The sequence below is a fragment of the Schistocerca piceifrons genome, chromosome 7 (genome assembly GCF_021461385.2).
Source record: "Schistocerca piceifrons isolate TAMUIC-IGC-003096 chromosome 7, iqSchPice1.1, whole genome shotgun sequence".
Taxonomy (NCBI): Eukaryota; Metazoa; Arthropoda; class Insecta; order Orthoptera; family Acrididae; genus Schistocerca; species Schistocerca piceifrons.
The window spans coordinates 86,998,255-87,022,228 of NC_060144.1; the positions used below are offsets into that span (position 1 = coordinate 86,998,255).

The following is a 23,974-nucleotide window of genomic DNA, read 5'->3' on the forward strand; positions in this document are numbered from 1 at the left end:
CAGTGTCCACACACAACCTCTGTGTAATCCACCTGAGCCAAATCTTCTACTCATTATGAATTATAAAATACATTTTGGTTACCTTGTCCATCTTAAAATAAATGCATACATAAGAATTTGAATGAATAAATCGTAATATTTCACAACGTGTACACCACTTAAAGAATCATGGCAAAACAGAAGCAAACATGTGGAGTATTTCTTTGTGTCAAGTGTCATTTGCTATTTCAATTGCTCACGAAGAATGCTGTGTAATAAATGTCAATGGTCTAAAGCTAGTGTTGGTAATTCATGTCGTCAGCTTCCTTTCTATTATAATAAATTAATACAGCTTCCATAGAACCTCCAGTTCATGTGACTTCAATGAAGATTTTTGTACCCATGTAGTTCGTAGAATTACAGCAGTTTATTTTCTTATCTTAAAATGTAAAGTACTGAGCGTAAGCAAAACATGCAATAGCGAGTAAATATACCAGTTGAGAACAGAATGTTAACAAGTGGATGTAGCGCAATCCCTATAACGACGCTCTGCCAAGCGAACAATCTATACTTAATACCATAGTGTAACCTAAACTCCATGTTCGTACACAGTATATAAGTATTTCTGTATACTAAATTAAAGAGTAGTTATGACAACAAAAAATATGCAATCCATACTCAAAGCAGCAAGTATATACCTTACGTAATAAATAGTTCATTAGCATCATATCAGCATAAGCAAATAAATGTTCATATGTAATATTAATAAGTAAACATGAAGCCGCAAGCAGATAAATCACAAAGTATATCTTACATACATAGCCATATCAGCACAACTAATCAGGTGACAAATATAATTTAAATAAATAGGCACAGCAGGCACGTAACAAAAAATATGACATCAGTGAAAAAGCAAAGCAGTCAAGCGATGCATAGTATACACAAGTAACAACCCTGTTCATTAATAAAACATTGTCAAAATCAGCAAATGTACACAAGCATGTCGCTTCACAAGTAAATTCGTAGAGCATAAAATTTAACACAAAGTATAAATCACGTAATCGCAGAAAATTACGTATAAAGTACATACCTAAGTAGAAATATGGTACCTCAAAAATAAACTCAATTAATAGTTACCTTTTTAGTTTATTTCTTTCTTCCTCGAAATTACATTCTTTCTGAAATTTTCTCGATAGCAAGTCTTCTTAATGTCGGACACACAGAGAATTTACCTGAAGTTCTTAAATATTTTATACAACTGTATCCTGGAAAAACTGAACGTTAATAACATAAGTTATCAAGTCACTATAGCTTTATGCTGAATTTAATCGGAGAAATTAGACTGTGCATTCGTCTACAGCTGCCAGTGCATTCGCACTGAGCGCTCGATCAGCTGTAGGTAAGCGTGACGGAGGAAGTAATTGTTTGCGGTCAACGGCTACCTTGTGCGGCGCGCGGACTGACTGTCGTTTTGTGTATGTGCTGCCGCTAGAACACGGCGCGGTATCCCTGTATTCTCTGCGTGTTTACGTGTAACTGTTAATTTCTCAAAAGTATGTCATTCCACAAAAATTTTAAAGTTCGATGTATGACGTATTTCCTTAGTGCGCCGTGATTTAAGAGTTTCTACTTCGACAGCGTTATCATGAATAATTTTGCGATTTCAGAAATACGATTTGTCGGTGCTTTATTTTTTAATATCAATATAGGCGGTAAAGAAGTTGAATCATTAGGGAATTCATTCAGAATGTTTTGAAAGGTATGAAGATACTGATCCCACGTTCTGTGATTATGATGACAATAAAGAAAACACAATTTATTAATTTCCTTCATCCATCTCTCTGACGCGTTAGATTGAGGGTGAAAAAGTGAAATGAAAATTGGTTTAATCTTACGACGCCATAGAGTACGAAGCCCAATTTTAGAGCGAAACTGTGATCCATTATCTGATATAACTTTATCAAAATGACCCACTTCTTTAAGAAAATGTTTGATGAAATCATTAGATACTGAACAAGCTGTTGCTTTGCGTAAAGGTGTAAAACACCCATATTTTGATGTCAATTCCACTGCTACAAAAATGTACGCAAAACCATTAGTAGAACGAACCACTGGACTGAACATATCGACTGCAGCCATCTCCTTTTATCTCACTGGAATGATAGGAAACAATTGTGGTCTGTGAGAAATAGTTGGCGGCTTAGCCTTTTGACATAATTTGCATTTAGCAAGAATAAATCGAATACGTTTTCCCATATTACTGACGTAGCAATTTTCTTGTAATTTATGAAATCATTTTCTGGGACCAAAGCATGCATAGCTGAAATGTGTATACCAAATCAATTTATTAACCCACTCATCAGGAATGCAAACTAACGAAACAGAGTTGTCAACCGATTTTCGTTTAAAAAGTATCATTACGAACCTAAATAATACTATCTAATCGCTACGCTTTCCTTTGTCATAAGGCTGGTATCTATTGTCCTGTCTGTTTCGTCTGTCATTTCCAAAATTACCGTTATAACGTCCGTTTCGGTAATCATCCCTTCCCTCTGAAAATGTATTGTGATTACCGTTACTGAAAAAATTACAAGAAGTTCCGTCGTCGTTGTCATATTCAAGTTCTTGTAGCAAAGTCTTAAAAGTTTCAATATCGTCTTTACATCTCCCGGTTAAAGCAATGTGTCTTATCGATTGTGGCAGCTTAGTTAAACAAATACCAATTAATTCAGTCGAGCTATAAGTGTTGGAAAGGAATTGATTTTTTCGAATCATGTCTTCAAAGTATTCGGTCGGCGTGCGGAACACAGACTGTTTAAAATTACGCTGCATAATAAGACTACGTTTGACTGTCTTGCGTGTTTACGGACCAATATGCCGATAGAAATGCATGATAAAAATCATTTAAATTATTACAATCTCTAATAAGTGCGCGAATGCGCGTCGCCAGTTCACTTTCTAAATATCCACACATAAATTCCAGTTTGTGACTTAGTGGCCAATTTGGCGGAAGTGCGTACATAAATTGATCTAACCATGAACGTGGATGTATGTCATTATTAGAATTGCGAAAGATCTTAAAGTTCCGAACTGTTAAAAAGTGTTTATAATCGAAGTTTTCGCCTCGTGGCGACAAAGACCTACCGCGTCTGTCCCAGTCCGAATGTCGATTATTGTCAAGTTCGCGCACCTGGCGCTCTCTTGTTGCATCCCGTAAATGAAATAAATTATTTTCTTCAAACCCCCGCCGCTATCGGTGATTCTAAATTTCTTCTGCTGTCTTTTCCTACGATTTCGCTTTCAATTTGTTTAACTTGCTTTCGCAAAGCCTCAAATTCCCTTTTAACGCATTCATTAAATTTTCCCTGATTTTCAACATGTTTATTTATATTCTGGTACCCTTATGTTTCTGCAAATGTTAATGGAGCTGTAGCATCTGAATTTCTGTCCCGATTTAAATTAAGACTTGTCAATTATCTGAAATCTCCTCAACTCTTTCCGATAAGTCACCTATTTGTTCTTTCTGTTTATTTACGTCTTCCGTAAGTGTCGCGACTCGGGTTGCAGTGTTGACACATTTAGTAGTTAGCTGTTCATATTGTTGTGTTAGGTTATTTGTTCCATAATTTGGTACAGATTCCTCGATTCTTTCAAATATTTCTTTCTTATCGTGTGCACGTTGTAAATTTAACTGTGAAAATTTTTATACTATCACGCGATCTCTTTCTTCCTGTTCTCTATCCTGTTCCTTTTGTCTAATTTCTATCGAAGTTAATCTATTATTGTGAGCATTCAAAATCGGTTGTACTTTTCTAATTTCTTTCTTTAATTCATCTTTCTTGTTTTCAAAACATATCCCTATTCCTGAGTCTAACCGTGTTTTCATTATTGCCATTGGTGATCTCAAATTTAATATTGCACTCATCAACTGCTCCATTTTAACTGGTTCGAAATTCTTTTCGCCCCTAACATTTCCCGTGAAACTAACTTCCTTCGTCATAGCCGTAAAGCTATCCGTGTTCGATACTATTCCAGAATCTTCTATCGTTAATCTCGTATTCTGAAAATTTTTCAATTGTGAAAAATTTTGAACTGGTTCCGCACTATTTTCCCGGCTTATTAAATTGTTTCTACTTCATTATTCACCATACTGTTCTCCTGTGTGGGCGAGTTCACCATGTTAACAATTTCGTTATTCTGACTATCCATCATTCTTGCTTTTTCAACGATCGCGTAATCATTTACAAAACATACAAAACTCGTCACTATACGAAAATTACACACAATGTAACACCTTATCACCAACAATACCATTCACACGAAATGCTTCCCGACAAGTACGATTAACGAACAATTAAAACCTTCACAATTGCACAAAATTGTCAAATACAAATTACTACAATAATACTACTGTCTACTATTTTTACTATCAAAAGAATTCCAAGGGACGATCCGAAGCAGCGGTCGCCACGTGCATGAGGGCTTAATTAAAAAGAAAAGCTATGAAACAACAAAGCACAAGTGTAACTGTTCTGTGTGTGGTAGTATGACTCAACATACATGTATCTGGCTCGGTTCTTTCTCAATACGACAAATATTTTAAACACCATTTACAATGAACTTATTGAAAAACCTGAAATACTATAATTGCACATAGAAACCATAACTACAAGTCTAATAAATGAACACGAGCCAAATGCTTTGTTGACTGTACCTGTGAGCAAGAGGCATTGTCATTAAAGAAAACTGTAATACCTTTTTACCTCATAATACATTGACGAAAATTTTCCATTACACCACCATCACAAATCAAAAGCCCATCTCCTTTTCTCAAATACACTGTGACAAATGCAACTTCTTCCATCTATACATTACACCAACCGAACAGCATCTACTCTCTCGCCCAACAGAACAATAACTGCCCTCGACAGCCTCTCAACTACTACTGCACCAGTGGAGGCGGCGGAATAATAATCTTTGGCGCAATATCTATCGCTGTGACTCCGTGTAGCCACCTTTCAACGCTCATTCTCCCAATAAAGAAAACTCAAATAGACATTGTCACACGACAAAACGATAATTTCAGCTTATTGGGGTCAGAAATAAAACTTGAAAACTGATTTCCAGAAACTATCTCATGAGAACACTGTGATATCACTAGTTTATTATGAGGAATATCCGGAAGTCAACTAAATAGACAGTCTAGGATGGTCATTCAAGGAATAATTCTCCTTCACAACAATGCTCGACCCTCTACTGCAAATCGGAGTTAGGAAAAACTCTGGCATTATGCAGCATCTTCCCTATAGTCTTGACCTGGCTGTAAACGAGTTTCATCTCTTCCTCATAATGAAGGCATTGCCGGATATTTAATGCACTACGACAGACAATGAGCTCAAGGATGCTGTCGAGAACTGGAGCACCACTGTTTGAAGAAGGGATGAATACGGCAAAATACGACAAATGTTTGAAGTTGCACGAGGACTATGTGGAGAAGTAGTGTCGACATGTAAGTACAGTTGTATACTCAAAAAAGGTGAAAAGAAATAGAAAAGAGAAAGAAAGAAGGGTAAAGTGAGAATACTCTCCTTCTCTGAGGGTTCCGTGCAATATTATTTACGTATCTAGATAGTTAATCTAGAGGTTTGATGTATAACTTTGCGACTATCGAAATATCTAACATAAATGGCTATGTCTTCTGATTTCACTGACTTAGAGGCTTAGAGTATCAAAATATGTGACATAAATCGGCGATTCTGCGTTGACTTTGAAGCATAAATTTTTAACACCATCAAGGGACCATAATTAGCCAGAAATTGCAACTTTATACCGCTACTCACTCCTGAGTAAAAAGTGTATTAACAGACGGGTAGATAGAGAGATGGATAAACAAGTAACCCTGTACGGGTCGGGAAAGCCGTCAGAAACGGCCGGGAGAGCGGTGTGCTGATCACAAGCCCCTGCATTCCTGCATACCGCATAACAGAGGATGACACGGCGGTCGGTGACATGTCTAGGGCGAGGAGCTTAAGAAGAACTGTCACCGTATTTATCATTGCAATATCAAGACATACACGCGACAGAACATATTAAAACTATCAGCCCATTAATGTAAAATGTCATGCTTGCAAACTGTTGACTAGAATGTCAGCTTGTTGCACGAAGAACGGTTTCGATTCAGGTGAGGAGGAATTCCTGTTTTGTGTTTGTAATGGAAGGCAGATAGCAAAAAGAACGGGTAGCTTCCTGGGACTGGTGTACCAATAGGAACCCTTTGGCCGCGTAACATGGTGTATTATCTTCACAATTCTTAATAAAAGTCAATAAATTCGAAGCGGGAATTATGAATGTGTACTGTAAAGAAAAAGACATTTATTTTCAAAAGATTATAATATAAAGTTTATCACAACTGTTTTTCAAGTATATCTTCAAAGAACCACAGAAGGATATGAGAGAAATCTTCTAAGATGCAAAAAAGTTGAAGGGGAACAGACTGCAATTCTGCGGTTCGCTGACAAGAATATCTTTGTAGTCGGAAGTAAGGGAACTGTTGAAATGAATGGACCGCATATTTATCACGCAATATGGCTTAAACGATTTGTACTCGTATCTTGGGTAATCTGTCTTCGAGCTGGTTTGATGCGGCCTGCTATGAATTCTCCTCTTGTATCAATCTCTTCATCTCCGAATAGCAATTGCACCGTACACCTTCAATTATTTGTTGGATGTATTCCAGTCTGTGTCTACTTCCAATGATTTACCTTCTATAGCTCCCTTTATTACCATGGAACTCATTGTCTGATGTCTTAACACGTGTCCTATCATAAAGTACCTTCTTCTAGTCCGGGTTTTCCTTATTTCCCTTCCTTCGTCATTCTGCGGAGAACCTCCTCATTCGTTCCCCTTTTAATCCACATGATTTTAAACTCTCTTCTGCAGTACCACATTTCAGATCCTTCGATTCTCTTCTGTTTCGTTTTCTCACAGTCCATGGTTTATAACCGTAAAACGCTGTGCTCCAAACGCACCTTTTCAGAAATTACTTCCTCAAATTAAGGCCTATGTTTTAACACTAGCAGACTTCTTTTGGAATTAATGTTCTCTTTGCCTATTTTAGACCACTTTTTATGTCCCCATTATTTCATCCTCCGTGGTTTGTTTTGTGCTGTACTGGACAAAAATACACTTGACAGGACAACGGTGGGCTCTGGGAGGAGTCCAAGTGGATAATGTAACACATAAAACATGTGAAACTTCCTCACAGATTAAAACTGTGTGCCGGACTGAGACTTAACCTCGGGACCTTTTCCTTTCGCGGGCAAGTGCTCTACCATCTGAGCTATCGAAGCACGACTCACGCCCCGTCCTCACAGCTATACTTCCGGCAGTACCTCCTTTCTTCCAGGAGTGCTAGTTCTGCAAGGTTCGCAGGAGAGCATCTGTGAAGTTTGGAAAGTAGGAGACGAGGTACTGGCGGAAGTAAAGCTGTGAGGATGGGCCGTGAGTCGTGCTTGGGTAGCTCAGATACGCCGGCACGGTAGCTCAACGTGTTCGGTCAGAGAGCTGGTTGGCCTCTGTAGTAAAAAACTGAGTGGAAGGATCAACAAACGAACTTTAACGGATGTCATGTGATGTCCGCAACGGCCCAATACAACGATGAACAACGAAAAAAAAAATGGTAGAGCACTTGCTCGCGAAAGACAAAGGTCCCGAGTTCGAGACTCGGTCCTATACACAGTTTTAATCTGCCAGGAAGTTTCATATCAGCGTACACTCCGCTGCACAGTGAAAATCTCATTCATAAAATATGTATTTACTTTAGTATAACATTGATAAGAAGAATTACTTATCCCTGCACAATCCATTTACTCAGTAATGTCATGAGTTTGAACACTAATGCATCACTTGATTTTAACAATAAAAAAAGGTACAAGTCTCACACTCAGACTACATTTAACAATATCTCTCCCTAAGAGTTTAGCTTAATACTAATACACCGATCACTCAGCCTGCCAACTAGCAGACGATGCCGCCGCATTAGTCGATGACCGCGGACTGGGTGGAGCTGCCCTGTACTCGACCGTAAGTAGAAGCGCGACTGTGGCGGCGCAGAGAAACGTTTGTGGTCGTGGCTACTACTCTGTCGCTCATTCTTCCACACGGTTTGCACGACTGTCATCTCTCCTGGTTGCGATGCGACGTACCAACCTTGATTTGGCATTTCGCTCTTCGAACGACGCCACATTTTGCTTCCAAGATAGCAGAATTCCTTACCTCCGACTACTTTTTGATCACCGGTTTTGACGTTAAGCTTCTCGCTACGCTCATTTCTGGTACTTAACATTACTTCCGTCTTTATTCGGCTATACCTGTCCATATCCTGCATTCTTTTGGCTATTCGTATCAATTATCAGATCCTGTGATTCTTCTACAATTTTCACTTAAGATGGAAATGTCGTCAGCGAATCTTCTCATTGATGCCTTTTCCACCTCGATTTTATACCCTCTATTAACCCCTCATTTCATTTCCGTCATTGCTTCTTAGATGTACAGATTCATTAGTAGGGGTGAAATACTGTGCCGGCCGGTGTGGCCATGCGGTTCTAGGCATTTCAGTCGGGAGACGCGCCACCGCTCCGGTCGCAGGTTCGAATCCTGCTTCGAGCATGGATGTGTGTGCTGTCCGTAGGATAGTTAGGTTTAATTACTTCTGCGTTCTAGGGGACTGATGACCGCAGATGTTGTCCCATTGTGCTCAGAGTCATTTGAACCACTGAAATACTGTATCCCTGTCTTACATTCTTTTTAATCCGAGCACCTCGTTCTTGGTCTTCCAATCTTATTTTTGTTCCCCCTTGGTTTTTGTACATATTGTTTTTTACCGGTCTTTCCCTGTAGCCTACCAATATTTTTTGAGAATTTTGAACAACTTGAACAGTTGTACAATAATGAACGCTTTTACCGGGTCTACAAATCCTATGATCGTGTCTTGATTTTCCTTCAGCCTTGCTTCAAGCGCAGCGTCTGACTGCCTCTCTGGTGCCTTTGCCTTTTCCAAAGTCAAACTTATCGTGCTCTAACAAATTCCAAATTTTCCTTTCAGTTCTTCGGCACATCACTCACGTCAACAACTTGGATGCATGAGCTATTAGGGTGACTGTGCTATAATTCTCGCACTTACCAGCTCTTCTTGTCTTAGGAATTGTGTCGATGATATTTTTCCTAAAGTCAGATGGTATACCGCCAGTGTCTTAGATTCTACACAGCATCTTGAACAGTCGTTTGATTGCCAGTTCCTCTAATGATATTAGAAATTTGGATTGAATGTTGTCTATCGCTTCTACCTTCTTTTACCTCATGTCTTCCAACGCTATTTTAAATTGTGACATTTTATATATGCTGAAACAGACGTCCCGAAGGAAATTTCTTTTCTAATTTCTTAACGTTTTCCTTGTAGCCATTTCGCCTTGACTTCTCTTCACTTCCTACTTAAGTATTCGTAAGTGATTTATATTGTTGTATTCCTGTCTTCCCTGTACATTTTTGTATCTCCTTCTGTCGCCGATCAGCTAAAATATCTCTTCTGTTCCATAACTTTTTTTCGCTGTTATCTTTCTTGTATAATGTTTGTCTGTCCATCACCTGTGATTGCTCTCCTTAGAGACATCCATGGGCCTTCGACTGAAGTGCTGACTGCGGTAGTTCTTGTCGCGGTATCCACATCTTGAGCAAACTTCCAACGCGTTTCGTTATTCCGAGGTACCTTAATATCCCACTTATTGCCACACTGACTCTTCCTAACTAGTCTCTTAGACTTCGGCCTACTCTTCAACATCACTAAATTGTGAGCTGAGTTTAAATCTGTTCCCGGATACGCCTTACAATCCAATACGTGATTTCGGAACCTCTGCCTGATGATGTAATCCAGCTCGAACCTTCCCATGTCTCTTGGCCTTTCCCAATAATACCTCCTCCTCTAGCGATTTTTGAATAGAGCATTCGTTATTATTATCTGAAATTTATTGGAGAACTGAATTAGTCTTTCCCCTCTCTCATTCCTACTACCAAGTTCATATTCTCCCGTGTACCTTTCCTCTAATCCTTCCGTTGGAAATGCATTCCGCATCGAAATTATTAGATTTGCATCTTTTTTTTACATACTGAGTTACCAGTTCAATATCGTCATATTTTTTCTCTACTACTTCATCTTGCGAAGACGTCATGTATGCACCAACTATTGCTGTCGGCTTAGGTTTGCTGTCGAATCTAATCAGAAGAATATTATCACTGAACTGTTAGGAATAAGAAAAAAGCACAGATTAAAGTTTTGAAGACTGACACAAACGAGAATTCGGACTTGTTTAACATCAAAAACGGGAAAACACAATATTGGTGGAATCGAAATAGTTCCCCTCTCTAGGAATCCAGTTTACACGGATGAAGCAAGGAAAGCAAGAAAAATATCAGAAGTAGATTTGCAGTGACGGAGAATCCATTTTCCATTTAAGAGTTCCCTTGGTGTCGCATACAATTTTGGGTATGGGGTACTTGTTCTCGAATGTGTCAGTGTTAATCACAGCGTTCTGTGGAAGGGAAATGCGGAACATAGGAAATACGGTGCAGTAGGAGAAAAAAAACCTATGTGCACATATAAAGTAGGAAATGAATAGGTGTGTGTGTGTGAAATCTTATGGGACTTAACTGCTAAGGTCATCAGTCCCTAAGCTGACACACTACTTCACCTAAATTATCCTAAGGACAAACACACACACCCATGCCCGAGGGAGGACTCGAACCTCCGCCGGGACCAGCCGCACAGTCCATGACTGCAGCGCCTAGACCGCACGGCTAATCCCGCGCGGCGAAATGAATAGGTACTGCAAACATTAGGTGGAAATACGTCTTTGGAAGACAGTTAGTGGATGAAGGGATAGGTTTACGGATCATCTGCTGAGGCATCTAGAAACAGTTAATCTGTAACTGCAAGGGAGCACCGGAAAGGAAAAATGTTTATGCAGCACAATGAATGAAACTATGAAAAGATAAACATATAAAGGATGAAGAAGAAGGGATTTCATTCATAAAACTTGTACAACTTATTCTTGAATACTACCGATGCCTATGGTACTGTATCAGGTCGTATAAATGGACAGTGCTTGTTCCACTGGCGAGAGAGTGTTAGGGGGACACTGAACATGCACACTGGAAGGCCCTCGCTAAAAGACGCTGTATATTTAGCGACAATCGGCTTAGAAAACTACACGAACGCTCCTTCAGGGCTGGAACTAGGAATATTCTTAAAACCATTACGCTTCTATACAACAGATACCGTGCAGATAAAAACAGGCCGCAATAACAGCTCACATATAGGCGTACAAGCACTGCTGTTTTCCACTGTCCACGCCATATGATTGCAGGGAACAGCAACAAATATCTATAACCGGTTCATTAGTAAGCACCGCCAGAAACGTGCTTCATAGTGACTCGCAGACTATAGATACAGATGTAGATATCCATTTAGACGAAAATAAAAATATAGATCAGGTATCCTTTAAATGATTGGACTGCAAGATATTTATCTCATTTAAAGAGAGGTCATAAAGAAAGTGATGACAGTCTTGAAATAATATCAGATGACACGGATGGGTAGAACAGCTTTGATTTTGTAGAGTATGTTATGGTTAATTCAGCCACACTTCATGTAGTGAGGTATAGCCACGGAAGGACCTAGCTGTGCCCCATGAGCTATAGCCGTCACCTGAGTTCCTTAAGCCAAGTACTCCCAATATTTGTTTCACTCGTAGCCCTGACATCTTTGGAACTTGCAAGAGGCGGTAGGACATCCCGAATACTGGCGCTACACGGGACACAGGTGCCACTCACATGGTTCTGATCTTGGTAGTCTCAGCTCAGGCCTATGTGCCACGGACTCTCAAATACTGAGGCGAATGCAACACGATAGTGTACTGTTCAAGTAGTCACAGTGCCCTTAGATCTCAATATTTTTCGTTAGCAACGAGTCGGTCCTTGTGAGACAACTGTTATCATAACGTGGACAGGCTTGCTCACAGTGGCTCACTAGTCCGTCTACCATGGTTCAATTGGCTCTAAGCACTATGGGACTAAATGTGGTGTCACCGCCAGACACCACACTTGCTAGGTGGTAGCCTTTAAATCGGCCGCGGTCTTTTAGTATACGTCGGACCCGCGTGTCGCCACTATCAGTGATTGCAGACCGAGCGCCGCCACACGGCAGGTCTAGAGAGACTTCCTAGCACTCGTCCCAGTTGTACAGCCGACTTTGCTAGCGATGGTTCACTGACAAAAAACGCTCTTATTTGCCGAGACGATAGTTGGCATAGCCTTCAGCTACGTCATTTGCTACGACCTAGCTAGGCGCCATTACCAGTTACTATTGATGCTGTAAAACATGTACCGTCAAGAGCGATGTTCACCAATTATGGATTAAAGTTAAGTATTCCAGCAGCTACGTACGTATTTTGTTAGTCTCACTTCCTTGACCTGTTCCAGACCTCACGCCAGCCTGCGTGAGCTAAAACGCGTGTCTTTCGGCTTCCTCTCATAGTGGGTTGGCTGTCTTGCCAATCCACAACACTAAACATCTGAGGTCATCAGTCCCCTAGAACTACTTAAACCCAACCAACCTAAGGACATCACACACATCCATGCCCTAGGCAGGATTCGAACCTGCGACCGTAGCGGTCGCGCGGTTCCAGACTGTAGCGCCTAGAACCGCTCGGCCACACCGGCCGGCCGTCTACCATGGATTTAGAGTGTAGCCGACCTGTGGGTCTTCCTCACAAAGCAGACTGTCAACATAGTTGCCATGCAGATACCGACAGCTTTTACGGCGTTAACTTCTCAGTTGTTGTGATATTCCCCTGGAGCTTCCCTGTATCAGAGAATGAAGATCTATCACTGCGGTTACTTGTTCTATTAGGTCTTACAACCTAGAAAGGACATAGAGCAAATTATTGTTACACTCAAAACGTAGAAAGGATTTGTACTACTAATAAACTTGTGAACGTTGTTCCTAAACACAATAAAAGTGTGTTCGTTTCCGAAGAATAGATTTTGGAAAGCAATATTCTCAAAAACCTACCGTAACATTATTTTTTCTTCACTGAAGATTGAATACAGTACTCGTTTTCGTCATAAGGCAAGACGTCATGTGACTGAAATACAACACGTCATCATCCATGGTTATATAACTATAATTATCATACAGCTGCAATACTTCTCCTGTAATTCCAAAACCTTGCTGCAATATTCTTTAATTTTGACACTAATGCCATTTCAGATGCATTAGCAATAGCGTGATGGTCTTGCTTGACAATGAGAAGAAATGGATGTGATTTATATATCTAGCTCCTGCCCCTCTGAGTTCCTATGAATACCTGCAAATCTGTATATCACACAGCAACACTGATTATTTTTGGAATTTGTTGTTAGTCATTGAAGCATCTCATGGAAACATCTTCTCCGAACCTATGGACACATTAGACAAGGCATAGAACGTGAATGAGACATTGCGCCAGTGGCAGTGCTTTGGACCGGGCGATAATTTACAAGGATAAAGCAGAGGAAACGAAATTTCAGGTAGATGTAGAGAAAATTCCACTGCAGAGAACAAACTGAACGGAGTACAACAAAATCAGTGAACGTTACCGCGCAACTTTTTATTTGGGGATATAGGAAAGTAGAATAGGAGAGCGTATAAATTTTTTATATCATAAGAACGCCACAACACTGTTTTTGTTTGGTAACAGATGTTTCAGATTAAATGCACATGACGTCCACTATTCTTCCTATTCAATGTGCCGTCCATAACCTCTTCTTTGCCGAAGAGAGCTTATGCTGAACTTTTAGAAATTTAAGGAGTCCGTACCAAGATCGTGTTCCAGATTCGTTTTCATACATCGATGCTCTTTCTTATGTTATTATAATTTTGTTAACAGTACACGAATTCTCCAATAAACAGTGCAAGTTTGTTCCTACTTTGATATTTGTGAGCTCTTAGCCTCTCACGAGTGTTGCAGCACAGAACAGTACACCCTGCTGAGCAACTTCACCCAACAGCAAGTATATGTCCTCCAAAGTTCTCCAGGAAGGGGGAGATCCGGGTAGCGATATATGACTTCCGACCCTTAACGATCAGTGTTCGCCCTTGTACCGGTAATTACGCTCTAACTACTGCGTTAGATTCCAGAGCGAACCCTCAACAATTATAGCATGTCTTATCATTTACCAAATATAATAGCATTAATAAGAGATTAATTGGTAATAATTCAGGCAGACTGGAGCTAAATTTCGCCTGTGCCGACCGTACGTGCAATACAAGAGACATGAACGATCTAAAGCACAAAAAATGCTTCCTTTTTTACCGTTCAAGTAGATTGATGTAATGTACTTCCGACATCATACACTTTGGGACTAATTGCCACCGCATCGTTGGAGAGATTATGTCAGACTTCTTTACAGAGTACTTACATCTCAATACTGATACGTTTTTGCTTGCCTTTTGATTGATACGTTCACTCGTATCAGGATGTTTCGCAACTAATTATCCTGTAGAGATGATTTATTACCAATTTCTTATTTACTCAAAGCTATGACGGCATGATTACGTCCCAACAACACTATCAACAACTGATCGCGCAACCATCGACAGGCCAATGATTCAATGAGTGGCGTGCATGCAAGCAACAGAGAGACCATACAATGACATTTACTTCTGCAGTCTTCTCAGCGATTGGTTCCCAGTTGATGTGCTTTGAATCCCGTTATTTGACGATTCGACTTACATGTTTGCTTTTGTATTGTTGTTCAAGAAAGGGTCAAAGTGAAGAACGGAAATATTTTGGTAAACTGGATACTAGTGAAGCGATGAGAGAAATGTGTTTTAAAATTAGAAGCCTTTTGGAAATAATGTCAAGCATGAAAAAAAAGAACATTAGAAAAAGTTTAAAGACTACATCCCATTACAACAACGCGGTAAAGGTTTTTACCTAACAAGATGATGGGAGTGTGAAGACATCGCCGCATGTCTGTTAGTATAAATGTGTGGTTACATGGGTAGGAAAAGTGCGTAAATTTAAAAAAAAAATGAAATTTTTGAATAATCAAGACATGAAATCTTTGTTTCCCTAGTTGGATAAGGTGGCCAGAGGGCACCAGACGATTCAACTAACATCAGCATTCAAAAAGTTCAAATGTGTGTGAAATCTTATGGGACTTAACTGCTAAGGTGACCAGTCCCTAAGCTTACTCACTACTTGACTTAAATTATCCTAAGGACAAACACACACACCCATGCCCGAGGGAGGACTCGAACCTCCGCCGGGACCAGCCGCACAGTCCATGACTGCAGCGCCTAAGACCGCTCGGCTAATCCCGCGCGGCTAACATCAGTGTTCTCCGTGCATTTATTTCCAAAGACAGGCAACATGTTGTCAAAGTCGCTTAAGAGATTATCAGCGAAACGACTGGATAAAATATTCTTTCCAGTGACTGGACTAGTGTACACAGGATGTCACGTTATCTACGCTCACACGTTACTGTACTTTTGACAGGTGTCTCTCATCGTCATGTTCCAGAATTTCTGTGTAACGCCAAGTAAGGTAAGTATACTTCTTAAGTCATGATACTGGCAGAGATCGGTTGTAGCTTCAGTCGAAGACTCTTTCCAGTGTTTCCTGATGACGTTCTGTCGAACGAAACCAGTCGTGTCATAATAAATATCAATTCAACAGTGCTTGTTTCTTATTGACGTTAATAAGAATCAGCTGTGAATGATCAAGATATATTTCTTATACAAGGTGTTACAAAACGAACCCGACAACCTTCGAGGGGTTGTAGAAGAACAAATTGAGGACAGGAACCAGAGACGTCAGACAGAGAAGTCAATCAACGACGGCACAAAGCCTCGAAGTTACAGGCTCCAGCGCCCGCCGCTAGAGCACCCCTTAAGCAGTAAACGTGACATTGCAGGCTGACGGACCATAGGCGGTATGTCTCGCACTGGAGCTGTGTTGTTTGTTATTCAGTGATTGCGGGGAGAGCCACTGTGATAAGTGGAGAAGCTGGAGCTAGCTGCTGTGTAGATACGCCTTATCTCCTACGCATGCGATGCTCTGTTTCCTTGGCGGATGACGAGTTCGGAGACGCGTTTGCATATCGTCTATTGTCTCCAATGTTATCGATGTACCGGATGTAACAGGGAGATACCAACAACGTCGAAATTACAAGGGCTAACGTCTGTCTACGTTTCCGGAGATGCGCTCCTGTCAACTTTTTCCTCAAGATAATCACCACAACAACCTCTCAGTCTGTCGGTATCGTTTGGTCACCATGAATAAATATTTGATGTGTACTGAATACACGCAGACAGAAAAAAAATCGTAACAGCAAAAAATAATTACTGTGGAGTAATGCAATTTCGGCAATACATTTATCTAGGCAACATACACTACTGGTCATTAAAATTGCTACACCACCGTCATGACGTGCTACAAACGCGAAACTTAACCGACGGGAAAAAGATGCTGTGATATGCAAATGATTAGCTTTTCAGAGCATTCACACAAGGTTGGCGCCAGTGGCGACACCTACAACGTGCTGACATAAGGGAAGTTTCCAACCGATTTCTCATACACAAACAGCAGTTGACCGGCGTTGCCTGGTGAAACGTTGTTGTGATCCCTCGTGTAAGGAGGAGAAATGCGTACCATCACGTTTCCGACTTTGATAAAGATCGGATTGTAGCCTATTGCTATTGCGGTGTATCGTAGCGCGACATTGCTGCTCGCGTTGGTCGAGATCCAATGACTGTTAGCAGAATATGGAATCGGTGGGTTCAGGAGGGTAATACGGTACGCCGTGGTGGATCCAAACGGCCTCGTACCACTAGCAGTCGAGATGACCGGCATCTTATCTGCATGGCTGTAGCGGATCGTGCAGCCACGTCTCGATCCCTGAGTCAACAGATGGGGACGTTTGCAAGACAACAACCATCTGCACGAAGAGTTCGACGACGTTTGCGGCAGCATGGACTATCAGCACGGAGACTATGACTGCGGTTACCCTTGACGCTGCATCACAGACAGGAGCGCCTGCGATGGTGCACTCAAGGACTAACCTGGGTGCACGAATGAATGGCAAAACGTCATTTTTTTCGGATGAATCTAGGTTCTGTTTACAGCATCATGATAGTCGCATCCGTGTTTGGCGACATCACTGTGAACAGACATTGCAAGCGTGTATTCGTCATCGCCATACTGGCGTATCACCCGGTGTGATGGTATGGGGATGCCATTGGTTACACGTCTGGGTCACCTCTTGTTCGCATTGACGGCACTTTGAACAGTGGACGCTACATTTCAGATGTGTTATGACCCGTGGTTCTATCCTTCATTCGATCCCTGCGAAACCCTACATTTCAGCAGGATAATGCGCGACCGCATGTTGCAGGTCCTGTACGGGCCTTTTTGGATACAGAAAATGTTCAACTACTGCCCTGGCCAGCACATTTTCCAGATCTCTCACTATTTGAAAACGTCTGGTCAATGGTGGACGAGCAACTGGCTCGCCACAATATGCCAGTCACTACTCTTGATGAACTGTGGTATCGTGTTGAAGCTGTATGGGCAGCTGTACCTGTACACGCCATCCAAGCTCTGTTTGACTCAATGCCCAGGCGTATCAAGGCTGTTATTACGGCCAGAGGTGGTTGTTCCGGGTACTGATTTCTCAGGATCTATGCATCCAAACTGCGTGAAAATGTAATCACATATCAGTTCTAGTATAATATATTTGTCCAATGAATACCCGTTTATCATCTGCATTTCTTCTTGGTGTAGCAATTTTAATGGCCATTAGTGTATTTAAGTAATTAACATTGAAATATCACAGGTTAATGTAAGTGCAAGATAATGTTTTAGAAATGTTTGTGCTAGTTCATTAATAACATGTGAAACCACTAGAATGTTGAATGCACGCATTCAAGCGTGATATATTGCGTTGTACAGGTGCCGGGTGTGAAATGGCCTTTTGCACCTGTTCGGTCAGTACAGGGACGGTTATTGCTGTTTATGGGTGATGCTGGAGTTGTCGTCAGGTGATGTCACTTACGTGCTCGATTGGAGACAGAGATGTTGTTCGAGCAATCGAAGGCAACACGTCGACACTCTGTAGAGCATGATGGGTTGCAACAGCGGTATGTGGCGCGCTGTTGGAAGACACTCCCTGGGATGCTGTTCTTGAATAGCAGTCCAGTGGGTCGAATCAAAAGGGTGACGTACAAATTTGCAGTCAGAGTTCGTGGGACAACAGAGTGCTCTTGCTGTCACAAGAAATCGCAACCCAGACCATGACTCCAGATGTAAGTCCGGTGGATGTAGTTCGCAGAGAGGTTGGTTTCAGGAACTAACTGGCCTCCTTGTAACCAACACACTACCACCACTGGCACCGGGACAGAACCAGCTTTCATCAGAAAACACAACAGGCCTCCATCCTGCCTTGCAATAAGCTCTCGCTTGATGTCACGGAAGTTGCAAGTTTTGGTGGTTTGATGTCAGTGGAATGGGCGCTATCGGGCATCTGGATCGGAGCTGCCGTTGAAGTACCCGATTTGTAACAGTTCGTTGTATGAAAGTGGTGCCAACTGCTGCCCAGATTGCTGTTGCAGATACAGTATGATGCAGCTGAGCCATACTGAGAACACGATGGTCTTCCCTCTCGAAAGTGCCACATAGACGTCCAGAATCCGATCTTGTTGAGACGGTACATTCTCGTGATGATGATGATGATGATGATGATGATGATGGTGTTTGGTTTGTGGCGCGCTCAACTGCGCGGTTATTAGCGCCCGTACAAATTCCCAAACTTTGCTCGGTCCAAACTCCCCACTTTCATGAATGATGATGATATGATAACGACATCACAAACACCCAGTCATGTCGAAGCAGGTGAAAATCCGACCACTGTTGCCAGCAGTCTTTTACGATGACTTCAATCCTCGCAAGTATTTGTGCAGTATTGCAAAAGGAACATCCAGTTTCTCGTAGCTTGTTCAAACTCAATGAGGTGTTGATAATGGCACTCTTGACTAACATCAGCTCACCAAGCTCAACCCCAAAGGTAACTAACGCTCACGACCGTCACAGCGTATGTTTAAAGCAAACCTGGTTTGCCAAAAAAAAAAAAAAAAAAAAAAAATATTCAAATGGCTCTGAGCACTATGGGACTTACCTTCTGAGGTCATCAGTCCCCTAGAACTTAGAACTACATAAACCTAACTAACCTAAGGACATCACACACATCCATGCCCGAGGCAGGATTCGAACCTGCGATCGTAGCGGCCGCGCGGCTCCGGACTGAGCGCCTAGAACCGCTCGGCCACTCCGGCCGGCTCCTGGTTTGCATCCTCACAGTTGCGCTACTAGCTCCACTCTTATACGACTGGTACGAAATCTGAGGAGACGTTATCTTTTAGATGTAGAAACAAAACTGTCCCTTATGTTGCACAATTCCTTCTCGGTGTTGTGATTTTTTTCCCCTGTCAGTGTAGATCAGTGACTAATGATAGGTTAAGAAAAGTCGTACAGCGTATGCAACAAGCTCAACTGACCTAAACGCAGCTGCCAGGATTATTGCGATCTGAGCTCCAAGCAGGTCTTTTCATACTGGCAGTGTATATGCGGGACAACCACCGATGGAATTCCGCAGCGGTGCCGCTGCCGTGCCGCTGGCACTACATCCTGAGGCTCTGCGTTCTGCCGCCAGAGGGAGACTCGGTTGCTAAATGCTGTAGCGCAATGCTGCCTTGCCAAAGTCGGGTACACGACAGAAGCCAAACTCATGTCACATCTCGTCCGGTCGGAGATGGCATAAATGCACGCAACTGAGCCAGGACGAGCATCATTGCTTCAGCGTCATGGACTCGACGGGCGCAATCTCAGCGCCAGTCATCGACCGAATGTGCGGCTAAGCTGCTGCAAAGTCATAAAGCAGCGTCACCGGTTATAGGCAAAGCCGCTAGCCTAGGAGCTATCAGCTAGCACTGACATTTCCAGGTTACATCTACATCTACATCCATACTCCGCAAGCCACTTGAGGGTCTGTGGCGGAGGGTACCTTGAGTACCTCTGTCGGTTCTCCCTTCTATTCCAGTCTCGTATTGTTCATGGAAATAAATATTGTCGGTATGCCTCTGTGTGGGCTCTAATCTCTCTGATTTTATCCTCATGGTCTCTTCGAGAGATATACGTAGGAGGGAGCAATATACTGCTTGACTCCTTGGTGAAGATATGTTCTCGAAACGGCAAGAAAAGCCCGTACCGAGCTACTGAGCGTCTCTCTTGCAGAGTCTTTCACTGGAGTTTATCTATCATCTCCATAACGCTTCCGCGATTACTAAATAATCCTATAACGATGCGAGCTGCTCTCCCTTGGATCTTCTCTATTCCTTCTATCGACCCTATCTGGAACGGATCCCACATCGGTCAGCAGTATTCAAGCAGTGGGCGAACAAGTGTACTGTAACCTACTTCCTTTGCTCTCGGACTGCATTTCCTTAGGATTCTTCCAATGAATCTCAGTCTGACATCTGCTTTACCGACGATTAATTTTATATGGTCGTTCCATTTTGAATCACTCCTAATGCCTACTCTCAGATAATTAATTCAATTAACTGCTTCCGGTTGCTGAGCTGCTATATTGTAGCTAAATGATAAAGAATCTCTCTTTCTATGAATTCGCAACACATTACACTTGTCTACATTGAGATTCAATTTCCATTCCCTGCACGATGCGTCAATTCGTTGCAGACCCTCCTGCATTTCAGTATAATTTTCCATTGTTACAACCTCTCGATGTACTACAGCAACATCCGCAAAAAGCATCAGTGAACTTCCGATGTTATCCACAAGGTCATTTATATATATTGTGAATAGCAACGGTCCTACGACACTCCCCTGCGGACACATGAAATCACTCTTACTTCGGAAGACTTCCCTCCGTTGACAATGACATGGTGCGTTCTGTTATCTAGGAACTCTTCAATCCAATCACACAATTGGTCTGAGAGTCCATTGCTCTTACTTTGTTCATTAAACGACTGCTGGGAACTGTATCCAACGCCTTGCGGTAGAAACACGGCTTTTACCTTTGGAACCCGTGTCTATGGTTCTCTGAGTCTCGTGGACGAATAGCGCGAACTGGGTTTCACACGATCGTCTTTTTCGAAACCCATGCTGATTCCTACAGAGTCGATTTCTAGTCTCCAGAAAAGTCATTATACTCGAACATAGCACGTGTTCCAAAATTCTGCAATTGATCGACGTTAGAGATACAGGTCTATATTTCTGCACATCTGTTGGACGTCCCTTCTTGAAATCGGGGATGACCTGTGCCCTTTTCCAATCTTTTGGAACGCTACGATCTTCTAGAGACCTACGGTACACCGCTGCAAGAAGGGGGGCAAGTTCCTTCGCGTACTCTGTGTAAAATCGAACTGGTATCCCACCAGGTCGAGCGGCCTTTTCTCTTTTGAGCGATTTTAATTGTTTTTCTATCCTTATGTCAAGTATTTCGATATCTACCATTTTGTCATCTGTGCGACAATCTAGAGAAGGAACTGCAGTGCAGTCTTCCTCTGTGAAACAGCTTTGGAAAAAGACATTTAGTATTTCGGCCTTTAGTCTGTCATGCTCTGTTTCAGTACCATTTTGGTCACAGAGTGACTAGACATTTTGTTTTGATCCACCTACCGCTTTGACATAAGACCAAAATTTCTTAGAATATTCTGCCAAGTAAGTACATAGAACTTTACTTAAGAATTCGTTGAACGCCTCTCATAGCCCTCCTCACACTACATTTCGCTTCTCGTAATTTTTGTTTGTCTGCAAGGCTTTGGCTATGTTTATGTTTGCTGTGAAGTTCCCTTTGCTTCCGCAGCAGTTTTCTAGCTCAGTTGTTGTACCACGGTGGCTCTTTTCCATCTCTTAACGATCTTGCTTAGCACATAGTCATCTAACGCATATTGTACGACGGTTTTTGACAACATCCAGCGAATCGAGGCCACCCAATTGGTGCTTTCGCCACCCACTCCAGCCCTTCTCTATGTGTCATTAGTGCGACCCAGGGTCCACGCGCTTTCCATCAGCATCACAGAATGCCGGCAGTTCTCTCCTTGGCCTGCGTTGGCCTGACGAACCAAACTGTCGAAGCGAGTTCGACAAGCCCGCTGCCCGCCACCAGATAGTGCTTTCTCAGTATATGTCAATCGTTGTCTAGTGGACAAGACCAGAACCTGGTCGTGTATTGTCCAAGTAATGAATGGAAGACGTCAAGCATTAAAAAATATTACTGTTGCTCTGGCGACACAAACAGCTACCTGCAGAACATATACCATGGCATAGTGCATCCCTAGGGTGTCCCTTATTTTCTACTTCAGTATTTTGTAGCGCTCATCATGCATCATTGGCAACAGTCTTGCCACAGTGGATACACCGGTTCCCGTGAGATCACCGAAGTTAAGCGCCGTCGGGCGTGGTCGGCACTTGGATGGGTGACCATCCCGGCCGCCATGCGCTGTTGCCATTTTTCGGGGTGCACTCAGGCTCGTGTTGCCAATTCAGGAGCTACTCGACTGAATAGTAGCGGCTTCGGTCAAGAATACCGTCATAACAACTGCGAGAGAGGTGTTCTGACCACACGGCTCTCCTATCCACTTCCTCAACTGAGGATGACACGGCACTTGGATGGGTGACCATCCCGGCCGCCATGCGCTGTTGCCATTTTTCGGGGTGCACTCAGGCTCGTGTTGCCAATTCAGGAGCTACTCGACTGAATAGTAGCGGCTTCGGTCAAGAATACCATCATAACAACTGCGAGAGAGGTGTTCTGACCACACGGCTCTCCTATCAACTTCCTCAACTGAGGATGACACGGCGGTCAGGTGGTCCCGATGGGCTACTTGTGATCTGAAGACGGAGTGCATCCTGCATCATTATTACTCTGGACGATTCTAAAACAAATCTGTACAGAATTTTGTGCGGATCGAAGCAGTGTAACCCATGCCAATTTGAATGTGACATCATGAGGAACACGATCTTTCATAATGTCCGCGCATGTCACGCTGACACGACCACAGCTTATCATAGTGTGCACGTGTGGTGCAGTCTGTTACTCATATGCTGCTGATCGTTTAGCTCTTATTTTCTTGTTGCTTTCACGTCAGTTACGCAGTACCAGAAAAATCTACATTGAAATTTAGTCCTTATTTGTGATATTCTCAGAACTGTTGTCTCTCTTATCGTTCTTTGATGATGAAGAAGAGGTACAAACCAAAATCAAAATTCTAAGAATTTGGTCAGAGAAGCTCTGGAAATGAAAAAGAAAAATGTATCTTTCTGTGGAGAAGTGGATACACCATTATATGACAAGTTCAATATTATTCTGATTATTATTTAATAAAGTCCGCCCGCGGTATCTGAGTCGTCAGCGCGACAGACTGTCAATCCTAAGGGCCCGAGTTCAGTTCCCAGCTGGGTCGGAGATTTTCTCTGCTCAGGGACTGTGTGTTGTGTTCTTCTAATCATCATCATCATTTCATCCCGATCGTCGCGCAAGTCGCCGAAGTGGCGTCAAATCGAAAGACTTGCACACGGCGAACGGTCTACTCGATGGGATGCACTAGTCACACGACATTTACATTTAATAATGATTTTAGTTCGTTAATTTAAACATCCTATTTCACTCTCATCTTTATTTCAGAGAAAACATTAGTGACAGTAGAGATCTTGGGCCTGAAGATCAAGGACACTAGTTTTATTCAAGAATGCTGTAATGTTTCCCCAAGTATTAGCGGATTTCGTGACTCTGTGTTTTCGTGTAGTAGCGACGAGACGATTTTATTGCTGACAAAAGACAGTGCGATTATCTATGTAATTTAAGCGAACAAGGACTCTCAACT

The 23,974-nt window shown here is 42.2% G+C and overlaps 1 pseudogene; it reads left to right on the forward strand.

The window, feature by feature from the left end:
- Positions 1-22,481: 22,481 nt before the first annotated feature.
- Positions 22,482-22,599, forward strand: LOC124709339 (annotated as a pseudogene).
- The last annotated feature ends 1,375 nt before the right edge of the window (positions 22,600-23,974 follow it).